Source organism: Podarcis vaucheri (genome assembly GCF_965113315.1).
Source record: "Podarcis vaucheri genome assembly, contig: SUPER_11_unloc_1, whole genome shotgun sequence".
Taxonomy (NCBI): Eukaryota; Metazoa; Chordata; class Lepidosauria; order Squamata; family Lacertidae; genus Podarcis; species Podarcis vaucheri.
In genome coordinates, this window is record NW_028118808.1 from 858,700 (window position 1) to 872,764 (window position 14,065).

At 42.1% G+C, this 14,065-nt stretch overlaps 1 protein-coding gene across 3 annotated transcripts in view; it reads right to left on the reverse strand.

Moving 5' to 3' along the window:
- The window catches only part of SYK (spleen associated tyrosine kinase), a 35,827-nt gene that overhangs the window by 20,832 nt on the left and 930 nt on the right, over positions 1 to 14,065 (reverse strand). Inside the window, exon 1 of one of the 3 annotated variants that reach the window (XM_082242333.1) lies at positions 9,191 to 9,259. The exons of the other annotated variants lie outside the window; for them this stretch is intronic. The gene's annotated coding sequence lies outside the window, so the exon portion shown is untranslated. Of the gene's footprint in view, positions 1 to 9,190; positions 9,260 to 14,065 lie in introns of those variants that run through there. 3 annotated transcript variants of the gene reach the window in all.

A 14,065-nucleotide genomic window follows, 5' to 3' on the forward strand; every position in this document is an offset into this window, starting at 1 on the left:
GAAATCGTGCTCCGGCGGTGTGGCGGTATCAGGAGGCCCCATTAGCTAAAGTGGTGCTTCAGGTTAAGAACAGTTTCACATTAAGAACGGACCTCCAGACCGAATTAAGTTCTTAACCCGAGGTACCACTGTACAACCTTCAAATTACCTTTATTGTTTTCTTCTCTTGAGATACCCTTGGTTGTAGGTGAGATTTAATCCTGAAAACACACAAGTTAATTTGGCTAATTCAACACAGGTGGAAGTGATGCTTGGATTATATGGGTGGCATATGAAGAAGTATTCCAGTGAACTAAAGATATTATCATATTGCAGATGGTATGGCTGAGATGAGCGCTTGTGGTTCTTCTAAGGCCATGTTCATAGTTGAGGAGATTTGAATCAGGGATTTCCTGGCTCACACGCTTACCCATTGCTCTGCCCATTTCAACAGAAATGAGACTTTTTGCCTATACCACTATATACTTACAGCTCAAACATACATGCTAGGTTTGCTACCACAAGTGCAACTGCCTTTTAAATCTTTCTAACTGCTGCTGAATTACAGGAAAGTCCATGTTTGCTTATCATACTGCAGCCCTGGTCTATGGTTAGACCAAAAAAACCATCTTATAAGCTTTGTTGCTTGTGTTATTCTCCACCCACTACTCTAGTTTTTTTTCTAGACTGCAATGCACTTCGATTATGCTTTTAAAAATTATTTTCATGTTACACAGGAAGCCACAAATGCTCAGCTCCTCAGCATTTAAGTATTTGTATCTCTCTAGCCGAAAGCGTCTAACCTGCCTTTCTGTTTCCTTCTGTGGCTAGTGGACATTCAAAAGTTGCCTACTTTAACCAAAAGACACTTTTTAATCAGTGTGCAAGAAAATGAGTGGAAGATAACAGAGACAAGCACAGAACTATTGATCAATGAAACACCTTTCCCTCAGCAAAAACCAAGATATACTAACTTAAATATATATAAGGGAAGTAACTGAGAATGAGACATATAAAACAAGTGCCTAGCTTCCAGTCTCTAGTGAAACAGAGAATGAAAGGTACAACGGACCCTCCCTGTTTCCAAAATCAGAACTGTTTCAATGACTGACAGATCAAAAAAGGGTCTGATAATAAAGTGTCAAACATTTAAAAATTCCCAATACAAGGCTGCCTTCAGATGTCTTCTAAAAGTTATGTAGTTCTGTATCTCCTTGATATCTGAAGGGAGGGCGCTCCTCAGGGAGGGCACCACTACCAAGAAGGCCCTCTGCCTGGTTCCCTGTAGCTTCACTTCTCACAGTGAGGGAACCACCAGAAGGCCCTTGGAGCTGGACCTCAGTGTCCGTGCTGAACAACAGGGGTGGAGATGCTCCTTCAGGTATACTCTCTCAAGGCCATTTAGGGCTTTAAAGATTAGGTGGCTGGCAAGTGATTTCTTTCTTTCTTTCTTTCTTTCTTTCTTTCTTTCTTTCCTTTCTCCTCACCGGGCAGGTGCGTTGCCACTGCTACCTTGCTGATGTTCTGTGAGCTGAAATCTCAAATACCTCTGAGATATGATGCTGTTTCCTTCCCATGTGTATTATGCAGAAAAAGAAATGGGAGCCATTTCTTTTCCTGTAGAAGGTTCCTGGAAAGGAAGCTGATTTCATTCTTTCCCAACAAGCGGCATTTGAAGCTTCGTTCTGCAGTGCAGGCATGAGCTGGCAGTGGGAGCTCAGCTTTTGGCTTTCCTCTGGCTTAATTAGGCAAAAAAAGCAGGAAGGTAAATTTGTCTTTGCCTGCCTCATCCCATATGCCCAGTATTGGGTGTATGGAAAGAGGGTACCATCCCAGGAAGCCCTTGAAATACAGGACCCCTGGCTAAATGACAATCTTCTTTTTAATTCAATAGAAAAAGTTAAATGTTTCTCCAGGAATGTTAGAGTCCCCGAGAATTTCAACGGTATCTCTTTGAATCCCAAGTTGTATAAAATGATGGCATTTGGGGGGGGGCACATTTTCCATATTACTTAGGTCCAGACAACAAAAGGATCTGCTGGGAGGAATTATGAGACTTGCTGTTGGCACACCATGGAGTGGTAACAAGGATGGGTGTCAAAAAGCTCTATGGGTGCTGCTACCTTGTTGGAAATGGATGCAAGTTTGGATGCTGACAGTACTGTTTTATGGGTTCCTGGGCTCTGTTTATGTGTGTGGAGACTCTGCTTTCTACACGCTGCTCACAAACTAAGGCTTCTCTCATTTTCAAGTGACATTTCAGTTTACCAGCCACTCACTTAACTGAACTGTACAAAAGAAGAAAACCCCCCAACCCCAACCCATGATTTAGCATGATGCAAGGGAAGAAAGCTGAATAGTTATACATCTGCAAGTGTGTGAAAATGTAAAGCTGGTATCTCTAGTGGTACATGTACATAAAAAAGGCACTAGAGTCAGAGCTACTACAGTAATGATATGCAAAAATGAAAAGCTCAGCTGTGTAATAAAAAAGTTAAATAGCAATAAGTTGCCCTAAAAATAACTGTCAATCCAATGCCCCGAATGTTTATGTTCAGCATAAATGAGGGGAAAAACATTTAGTATGCCAACATAGCACTTTTCCAGATGGATTTTAACTTTTAGACAAGAGGAGGAATGCAGTTTTCTAAGACAGCTTAGATAGGAATCAAGCTAATCTTTCACACAAAACATGAACTGAATAACACTCAAGTTGATACTTAACAACAAGCGTTGTTAATTAGGAAAAGTCAAATTATCTTCCAAATTTAGGTTCTCTCATCTCCACAAGAGAAGCAATGGGGAAATATATATGAAGGACTTGCACAATAAAATTAAATATCCCAGAAATATCCCATTGTTTTACAACTTGTAAAAAATACAAAACTAGGGCAAGATTGGCAATGTGTTAGTCTGAGATGCTAAGATGGGGAAATGCCAGAGCCCCACTATAGATAAACAAAGGCCCAAATTGCATGAGCCAGCGCTCTGAAAAACTTCAAGCAGGGGCAGCACATCCCAGAACTTGATTCTGTCACCCGCCATGCATATCATTTTATGCTGTATTGCTGCTTACACCCCAACCTCTGTACAGGAATGCATGGCTGAAGAGTCATTATGCCTGCTTAGTCTAGTAAAGAAAATAGAGGGATCACCCTCTTGCCTGGCATCCTATAGTCTTTTGGGGGGCACAGAAGCTAAGGGGACAGACGCAGAGCTACAATGAAAGAGGAATAGCAAGAAAACAGAAGTCTTTTTTCAGTATACGTATGCATGTCACGTGCCACTAATTGCACATCCGTAATTTGCAGTGACCCATAGCAGTAATGTACCCGAAAAGTCAGTTTGGTAGCATTCGCTTTATTTTTATGTTTATAAAGAAGTAAAGCAATAAACGAGAACATAAGAAGGGCATGCTGGATCAGGCCAATAGCCCATCTAGACCAGCATCCTGGGCTGCATACAAACTATTATTATTATTATTATTATTATTATTATTATTATTATTATTATTATTTACTGCATTTATATACCACTGTATATCCGGAGGTCTCAGGGCAGTTCACAGAACAAAATCAAAATATAAAACCACAAAATATATAATCAAAATAAAAAGAACAACGCAATAACGCCCCCCCCCAAAAAAAAACACATTTAAAAAGGGCATAGGAGTTCAATCAAATCAAACAAATGCCTGGTTAAAAAAAAACGTTTTTGCCTGGCGCCTAAAGGTGTATAATGAAAGTACCTGGTGAACTTCCCGGGGGGGGGGGGCATTTAAAGCACATTTAAACCCAGGACTCTTCTCCCCCACAAGAATCCTGGAAATTGTAGTGCTAGTAATAGTAGCTCTGAAAGGAGGTAACGCCAGATCCCAGGAGTCTTGGGAGAAGTTATGTGGCTCAAATGTATGGTTTGCATGCAACCCTGTTCTCACATTGGCCAGCAAAATGCCCATCAGCAGGAGCTGAGAACAGTATTCTTCCCCAGTTGCTATTCCCAGCGACTGGAATTCAGAAACATACCGTCTCCAGCAGTGGAGGTAGAAGAAAGGGACTGGCTCGTATCCATTGAATTTGTCTAATCTTTTAAAATCCATCCAAGTGGATGACCATCACTACCTCGTGGGAGTGAATTCCATGGTTTAACTACCTACTACTGCCTATTCTGAATATTCCAACATTCAGCCTTACTGAATGTCTTGAAGTTAAAGTAATTTTTCAAAAGGTAAAAACTTTTCTCTATCCAATTTCTCCATACCATGCTTAATTCTACACATCTCTATCACGTTTGCTCTTACTTGCCGTTTCTCTAAACAAAAAGCCCCAATTGTTGTAGCCTGTCCTCATAACGGAATTGCTCTACCCCTGTGATCTTTTTGGTTGCCTGCCCTTTTCTGAACCTTTCCCAGCTCTACGATGTCCTTTCTGAGTGAGGTGGCCAGAACCGTACACTGTACTCCATTCAGGTTGCATCATAGATGTGTAACATTACTTCAGTGATGTTGGGCTGGAAGAGGTCACTACAAAGGAAGGACATACGCATGCTGTGTCAAGTGAAAGTAACTCACTAGCAACACTCAGAAATTATCCTCTTAGAGGTAGCTATGCAAGGACGCTTCTCACCCTGTCCAGATTACAGGTTGATAAATTTACATAAAAGTTAATGATAGATCTAGAAGCCACTGAACTTTTTACCAAATGTTTGAGCTGCAGCTCATAGGCAGGAATTACGCCAATCCAGTACATATCAGAGCAAAGTACAGATTGTGAGAAAATATGCCTTTAAAACAGGCAGAACTGAAACCTGTTTTTGTCTTCCCCTTTTTTCACTTTACCTCCCGTTAATCACAGGCAGAATGACCAGTGGTGAGGGCCAGTGAGGCCTGTGGTCCAAAACAACTGGAGGACATCAAACTTGGGAAGGCTGTGCTGTAGAAGAGTTGGAGAAGGCCTTCTGGTCACCTATTCCAATCCTCTGCTCAGCGTAGAGAATCTAGAGCTTAAGACATCCCCAAAAGATGTCTAAGTCTAGTCTCAGCTTTAAGACCTCCAGCACGGGAGAGCCCATCATTCCTCCAGCTAATTGATTTCATTACTGAGCTATTATTTCTGTGAAGATGCCTCTCCTAACATTCAGGCACAACTCTAACCCTCTCGTAACTTAAGCCCATTCAATCTAGTCATGCCCTTTGTCTTCTTTTGTGTCACTAAGAGCCAAAACTATTTGAAAACGTTCTCTCTTGCTCATACTTCACCTGCTTAGTCTCCTCTGGGCTAAACATACCCAACTTCTTCACTCTTTCCTCCTAGGATTTGTTTTACATATCACTCATTTCTTGCCCTCCTCTACCCCGGTTCTGCTTTGTCTATATTCTTAAAACTGCAGTGCACTCATTTTTGTAAGTCACTCTGAGATTCATTTTTCTGAGGGGAAGAGACTAATAAATATAACAGTAACAGTAACAATAGCAACAGCTTGATACAACACTTGAAGCTGACTATGCTCAATGCAAACAAAAAGTTATATTCAAGCCTTTATTGGCTTTAGTCTGCCTATGCTAATTATACTCTGGTCTTACAAGAATCACACTCTTTTTGTCAGTTTTTGAGAAACGCTTCCTGTGCTTCTCTGAAAATGTGTCCCCATGACCATACACATTTTTGCTCAAAGTGCTTCACACAAGTCTAATACAATCACCAAAACTCATAATAAAAATTAGATCTACAACATAAACACTAAGAATTAACTGCTAATTTGAAATATATCAAAAACTGAACACTTCATATAGAATGTCCCAGGTTCAATCCCCAGCTCTCCAGGTGGGATTCTGAAAGCCCCCTGCCTGAAATCCTGAAGAGTTTCTGCTTGTCTACTCCGACAATAATCAGCCAGATGGACTGATGGTATGACTCAGTGTAAGGCAGCTCCCTATATCCCTACAAAGCTTACCAACAGTTCCAATTAACAGTATACAATACCTTCACATCCCAAAGTAGCCACAAAGTTGGTGGCATTAGTGCCTAGCACCTGCCATAACATTTATATCTTGACCTTAATGTCCAGAAAGCCCCTTCGGAGTTTTTCTTGCAGCAACTTCCTTGTGAAAACTGTAGAGCAGGACAAGGCAGGTGGAAAGGCAAACACTGCTGTGGTTAAACAAACTTAGGCTAAGTTTTACCACACATGAAAAACAAATCCTTATTTCCTGATGAATAGCCTTTGGACTATAATGTAACTTAAATAAAAAAACTATCTTTAGAAAGATTTTTCCTCCAAAAGCATTTTATTTTAAAAATCTGATTTAAATAAAATAAAATATCTGATATATATATGATTTTTATCCACCCTGATATGCAGCATTGGCAGAGGTGTACCTAGGCTCCCTTCCACCCTTGACAAGGAGATGTATGTACATGATGTAATTCAGTCATCACAAATGACTTTTGAACTGGGCATTTAAGAGCATTCTACTCAAAAGTAAACCCAACCAAGTTCAGTGGGGCTTATTCCTATGAAAGTAGGTACACAGGACTGCAGCCTAAATCTGGCAAGTCAGAGGCAGGAACTTCTGACAATACCTCACTTGCCTTTTCATTACTTCGGTCAAGAAGCCAGCAGAAAGGCAATAACTTGGAGGTTGCACCCCAGTGCATCCTTTACTCAGAAGTAAGCCCTGCTTAAGTCAATGGCCCTTGCTCTCTGGGGTAAACTTGCAGTGGCCCACGTGCTGGAAACTGGTCAAGCCGGGAAAGAAACCAGGAAAAAGCGACTTGGCTATCGTAAATTAAGAGCCTCGCCTGATGTTTCTCAGTTACAACATCAGTTGAAAGGCTGCTCTTAGGGCAAGCAAGGGGGATCAGAGGGTGGGGAGAAGCCCTCACAGGGACAGGTAAGGGGATTCTGCAGCTGCTGAGACAGCCCATACCGGCATCCAGATTCCTCAGCTGAAGTTCCAAGAGAGGCACAATTTTTGCACCTTCCTCCTGGCCTGCACCCTTGGCAAAGACCAACCTTACCAACCCCTAAGTACTACTCTGAGCATTGCACAGCCAAACTTTGGCCTTGTTCGGAACTTGGATGAATGCATGAGGCTCAAAGTAAGACTGTGTGTGCTCGGCCTTCACGTGTTCAGTATAAGATTTGAAACAGCCCCATGTGTACGACTGTAAAAGCAGCAGGCTCTTTCTGTGCAGTCGGGAAACCTGTGTGCACAGCACAAGCATGTTTTGCATGCACAGGTGCTCTTTTTAATCCTGTGCAATGAATGTATGGTCAAACATACGCGATCCCACTTCCACATCCTTGACTACTATCTGAAAGGGGTTCCTATCACTGGCACTCACTTCAAGATCTGTTGTATTTAAATTCTTTTTTACTGTAAGCTGCCCAGGGAATTGTAAATAAATGTCCACTCAGTGAAGTGGCTTTAATTCTCAGATTTCCTCTGCTGCCATATAATCTCTTCAGCTGCTAGCACAGTTCATTGAACTTATTCTTTACAGTGTTTTGACAGGGTCCATACACTAGGAATGCAATAGGATGTGGGGCAATGATAGGAAAATCTGGCAAAAGTTGAGCAGAACTGTTAATACTATTCCGTGCAACCCCAATCTCTGAACAGCAAGCGACTCCAGGGGTTCCAATGTTTACTCAATTGCAATGTTGAATCAATTTCAAACAAAAAGTCTAGATTGGACATTTCAAAGCTATTGCTCACTGTAGAGGCCTGAGTGGGGTTTCCTAGTTTCATCTTCCATGGTTACTGTTGATCATCCAGATCTTTGTGTATCTGTATCTGGGGGAAGGGCTAATACTACCAGTGAGGATGGGTTAAACATGCCTTCAGTCAAATTCAGAATCTCCTGTTTTAAAGTTTAAAACTCACAATATCAAGAGATCTGGTCACAGATCTCTTATGTCAGGTGTGTGGTCTGGTCCTCAGATCCATGGAGGAAAGGGTTTTCTCCTAGATGGAAAGCTGTAGGTTCTACAAACCAAAGGTAAACCATATTTATAGCAATGGAATTGAATGGAGTCATATTGACAGCAGTGGAGGTGAACTTTACTTAAGCTCCATATATTTCAATAGGGTTTACCTGCTAATAATTTTTGCTGGATTTGTGCCAGCTGTTCTGTTCCCCTGTCTTTCTGCTTTCAAACTGTACCTTTCTTGTCAATGCTAGTAGACAACCATGTGGAATATTATGTAGAAAGGTGCTGTATCTCCCTAACCCAAATCAATTATTAAATGAGACATCTCTGGTTGAGTACCAGCCACATAACTATCAGATTTGTTCACTGTGGATCTATAATGTAACATATCTGAAACTTGCTGTGCTATATTTCACTCATGCTTGTGTCTCGACCTCTAGGAAATTTTGTTTAGGGGAGTATTTTCTGTAGAGCCCTATAGTACAGTGGATGCGAACTTAATTCGTCCCGGGGGTCCATACTTACCCCGAAAAGTCCATATCCGGAGGCGCCGATTCTGCATGCGTGTGGCATGATAGAGTGCTTCAGCGCATGCATGTGCAGCAAAACCTGGAAGTATACATTTCCAGGGTTGCTGCGTTCGTACCTCGAAATTACCTTACCCAAAGGTAATATAACCCGAGGTACCACTGTATATAGTTAGCAATCCTACTAGAAAGTATGCTAAATGCCTTTATTAAGGTTTGTAAATGCAGTGTTTAAAATGTTTATGTACTTACTGTTTTAAATTGTGTAATTTTATAATAAGTATCTTTCTAGTACAATGTTAATTCTATCCCTTCCTTTCAACATTGTTCCCTTTATCTCTGGGATTCATGCCAGCTTAAACTAAATAGCTGTCTCATTATTTTTTTTCTAACGTGGCGCTGGATAAATTTTACAATACTTCTATCACAATGGAACAAAAGTCATTCTGTTTTGCAAAAAACACAAGTGAAAGCTTATTAATTTTTTGCCAGTCTTTTTTCTTTAACAATCAGTATTAAAGGTTTCCCTCCTCCTTTCTTTCTGCCGTTCCTGCTGTTCTTGTAACTTGTTACGTGCATTACGGCCACTCTTTATATTGCAACTTTTACAGATGGAGAAGTGAATCCTGTAACTGGCCCTTTCGGTTTTGAAAAGCAGATTACAATAAATACAAGAAAGCCCATTAGAACAGAACTAGGCACCTCCTGTTGAAGTGACTATCTATCTAATCTCCAATGATGTTATTTACCTGTTTATTATACTTGTATCTCAAACTCCTGCTGGAAAGCTCAGAAGAGTTCACTCGGGTTTCCTGGTAAGTAACTTGTCCAGGTTCTGGCCAAGCTAAGACTGACTTGGGAGGGGCAAATAACCTCCGTTGTTAAATGCAGAATACTTGCTCCTCCCATCAGAAGTGTTCTAATTCTTGAGCTCAGTTTTTATTTTGACAAGGAATAAAATGATACTGTTTAAACATATTCACCATCATTCAACAAGAAAGATCTACAAGCAGAAACAAGATTTCTGCACACTGATTTCTATCTTTTCGGACTGGAAATCATAAACAGGATAATGCACATATGCACTGTACTGTACAGGCAAGACTTAATTGCTAGGTGTCTCTCTTGGTGAAAACTGGGATTTACAATCCCACCTGGGATGTCTAGCTACATTCTATCTTTTATTCGTTTGTTGAAGACATTTATATATCACTTAATTGTTTTCATTTCATGGCAGTGTACATAAAAACAATCTACAGAAAACAAATGCATGACAAATACAGGATAATAAACATTAAAACTTTATCATAAAACCTGGTCTGCTGGAAGAAGATAGACTTCATCATGCACCTGAAGCTAGAAAGGAGTGTGCCTGTCTAATTTCAGCTGGGAGGGTGTGCCACAGGCTTGGACACAGCACACTGAATGCACATCTAGTAGTTATGAGCTGTGCCTCTAAATCATTGGAAACCACCAACAGAGATTCTTGCATAGATCTTGGTAATTGGGCCAGGATATAAAAGATCAGGCAGTTCTTAAGATCTACTGGACCCTTATTGTGGAGGGCCTTGTATATTAACACGAGAACTTTGAATCTGGCTACCAGTAATGCATGAGCAGCTAGTGCAAGCTTTTAAGCACTGGAGCTGTGTGCTGGCCATGGTCTGTCTCCACCAGCAAGCTAGCCACTGCATTTTGCACCAGTTGTAGCTTTTGTACTGGGTGCAAGGGTAACCCTGTATAGAGCACATTGCAACCATCAAGTCCTAAGGTTTACTTATATATTTTATTATTGTATTTATAAAAAGCAGCCCAGTAATATCACTGTATTTTTCCGTGTATAAGACGAGGTTTTTTGCTCTAAAAAAATGGGGGTCGTCTTGTACACGGAACATGGGCATCTGGGGGAATTTTAAAAAATATTTAAGCATATGTCTGGGATTTTGGCTTGGGTGGACTGAGGCGGTCCCTCCTTCTACCATCCCACCTTTCCCTCCCCCCCCCGGGCTGCATGCTGCCAACTGGCTCGCCTCCTGAAGCCCCCACTGGCTCAACCACCGGATCGAGAGCAGCCGCTGCTGCCGCCACTGAGAGCTGCTTCAGCTACCTCTCCTTGCCCTTCTTTCCTTTTTTCCCTCTTCCCCTCTCAAACTCCCACCCTGCCCCCAGCCCGCTCATCACCTTCCTCAGCTCAGTTTGCTCGACGGCATGGCCTGACGCAGAGTGGCCGCTGCCTTCCCCCGGCTCTTCCTTGCTTGGCATCTTGCTTGGGAGCCTGCTTCCCCACAGCAGCAGCTACCACCAAGGGGGAGCATGTGGAGCCCCCGTCACTGCCTTTGCTTCTGCACAACGGTGCACTGCATGCACCTCATGCTGGAAACTTTGAGGGCAATTGCCCCCCAAAAGATCAACAACTTGCCACCACCAATCATCCAGATTTTCACTTCTATTTTAAGGTTTCATTTTCTTAATTTTGGGCTAAAAAAATAGGGGTCGTCTTATACATGGGGGCATCTTATACATGGAAAAATACTTCCAGAATAAAAGCTGCTAGCAAAGAGAAAAACAAAGCCAGTAGTTCAGAACACTAAACATACTGGTAGTTTGTTAAAAAAAAGGACTGGAAGACTAAACCTGGTGCCCAAATGGCCTTGAAGAAAATACAGTGGTACCTCGCATTACAGACGCTTCAGGTTACAGACTCTGCTAACCCAGAAATAGTACCTTGGGTTAAGAAATTTGCTTCAGGATGAGCACAGAAATTGTGCAGTGGTGGTGCGGTGGCAGCAGGAGGCCCCATTAGCTAAAGTGGTACCTCAGGTTAAGAACAGTTTCAGGTTAAGAACGGACCTCCAGAATGAATTAAGTTCTTAACCCAAGGTACCACTGTACTGTGGCCCTCCTGAGGGAGCACATTCTCCCTGGTACCACCTGTTTCACTTCATGGGTCCTCTGAAGAGGATCTTAAGGTCTGTATAAGTATATATGGGAATAGATGATCTTTCAGCTATCCTGGTCCCAGCCTGTTAAGCGCTATAAATGTTAAAACCAAGACAATGAATTGGGTCCAGAAAGACTGGGAGCCTGTTTGGCTGTTAAAACACTGTTGTGGTATGTTGAAATTGCCCGCTCCCAGTTAACAATTTTGCAGCACTGATTTGAACCAATTGGACCAATGAAGTTCCATGATGCTATATTTTAGTTGCATTAGACTAAATAATTGTAGGTCACTTTGAGTTAACATATTGTTTTTTAAAAAGTGACCAATATACCCAATAAATAAAAACAAGCAGAAATAAGGGCATGGCTGAATTAGATTGTTTATTTCTTCTCTTCACACAAGAAGCACAAAGGGGGAGGGGGAGTCAGCCCTGAAAATATTTCCCCGTTTATCACACTGACTGCATGTAGCAGAAGTTGAAAGTTTCATAATGAAGTGTGGCGAACCCTAATGCACCTTCTAAAAATGATGCATTTGATGTTTCACTTCAAGCAAACTTCTACAATGTAGAAACAAACATGATGTTCCTTTGCCCAGTAGTGAAACCTGAATTCTGTTTTGCATTCAACAGACTCAACCAAATTAAAGCCTGCACAAGAGTGTTACAAAAGACAGGCTTCGGTTCCCACCCCCATGTCCAGCTCCCCTTCCCTTTCCCCCCAAACTTTACCATACTGTTATTAAAATAAAAATATTCATGCTTCTTTCAAAATGAATAAACGGCAATATTGTTGAGACCGAAACCAAGTGAAGAAATTATGAAATCCTTCCAAGCATTTAGTTTTGTTTGTTTTTTTGCTCAGATTTTGCTATAGGGAACTACAAGGAGGAACAACCAAAAAAGGAATGACCACAGACTTGCACAGAGAAAAAGGAATGGCTGCAAGAGGGGGTTTTTTTGCTTTGTTTTTTGTAGCATGTGTCCTTATTGCTTTTATTTATTATTTATTGAATTTACATACCGTCCTATACCTGGAGGTCTCAGGGCAGTTCACAGAACAAAATAAAAATATAAAACCACAATACATATAATCAAAATAACAACCCAATAACACTCCCCCCCAAAAAGAACATTTTAAAAGGACATAGGATGTAAATCGGATCAACTAAAGGCCTGGTTAAAAAGGTTTGGGTAGGTAGCCGTGTTGGTCTGACGCAGTCAAAATAATTAATAAATTGTCCAGTAGCCAAGAACCAACTAAGTTTGTTCTTAGTATAAGCTTTCGTGTACATGCACACTTCTTCAGATGTTTTTGCCTGGCGCCTAAAGGTGTATAATGAACACGCCAGGTGAACTTCCCTGGGGAGAGCATTCAACAGACGGGGAACCACTGTAGAGAAGTCCCTTTTTCATGTTGCCACCCTCCGGACCTCTAGAGGAGGCATACGAAGAAGGGCCTCAGAATATGATCTCAGGGTCCAGGTAGGTTCATAAGGAAAGAGGCGGTTTTTGAGGTATTGCGGTCCTGAGCAGTTTAAGGCTTTATAGGTTAAAACCAGCACTTTGAATCGGGCCCGGAAACTAATTGGTAGCCAGCGCAGTCGTACCAGGATTAGTGTAATATGATCAAACCGTCTTGCTTCAGTGAGCAACCTGGCAGCTGAATTCTGCACTAGCTGAAGTTTCTGAACTGTCTTCAGAGGCAGCCCTTTGCAATAATCTGAGCTTGAGGTTACCAGAGCATAGTCAACAGTAGTTAGGCTATCCCTGTCCAGATAGGGGCTACCGATCAGAAGGTTGGCGGTTCGAATCCGCGCAATGGGGTGAGTTCCCGTTGCTCTGTCTGAGCTCCTGCCAACCTAGCACACCAGTGCAGGTAGATAAACAGGTACTGCTGTGGTGGGAAGGTAAAACGTGTTTCTGTGTGCTCTGGTTTCTGTCACAGTGTCCCGTTGTACCAGAAGTGGTTTAGTCATGCTGCCCACATGACCTGGAAAGCTGTCTGTGGACAAATGCCGCTGAAGCGAGATGACCCCTGCAACCCCATAGTCACCTCTTACTGTACTTTACTGTTCAGGGGTCCTTTACCTTTTTTCACCCAGGTCCAATGTAATGCCGGGGTGCCAAATCACCCTGCCATTCATGCACTGCCGCTTGTGGCTTTCTTTCTGGCCTGATTAATGCTTGCTGGGTATGGACTCTTGCGTCCAGGGGCCCTTTAACTTTTTACCAGTACGCTTCCAAGCACAATTCAAAGTGTTGGTGCTGACCTTTCAAGCCGTAAATGGCCTCGGCCCAGTATACCTGAAGGAGCGTCTCCACCCCCATCATTCAGCCCGGATGCTGAGATCCAGCACCAAAGGCCTTCTGGCAGTTCCCTCCCTGTGAGGAGTGAGGTTACAGGGAACCAGGCAGAGGGCCTTCTCAGTGGTGGCGCCCATCCTGTGGAACGCCCTTCCATCAGATGTCAAGGAAATAAACAACTATCTGACTTTTAGAAGACATCTGAAGGCAGCCCTGTTTAGGGAATTTTAAAATGTTTGATGTTTTATTATGTTTTTAATATTCTGTTGGGTGCCACCCAGAGTACCTGGGGAAACCCAGCCAGATGGGCAGGGTATAAATAAATAATTATTATTATTACTTTTACTTATGGCGGTGGTGGGGGGGGAGAGATGTACC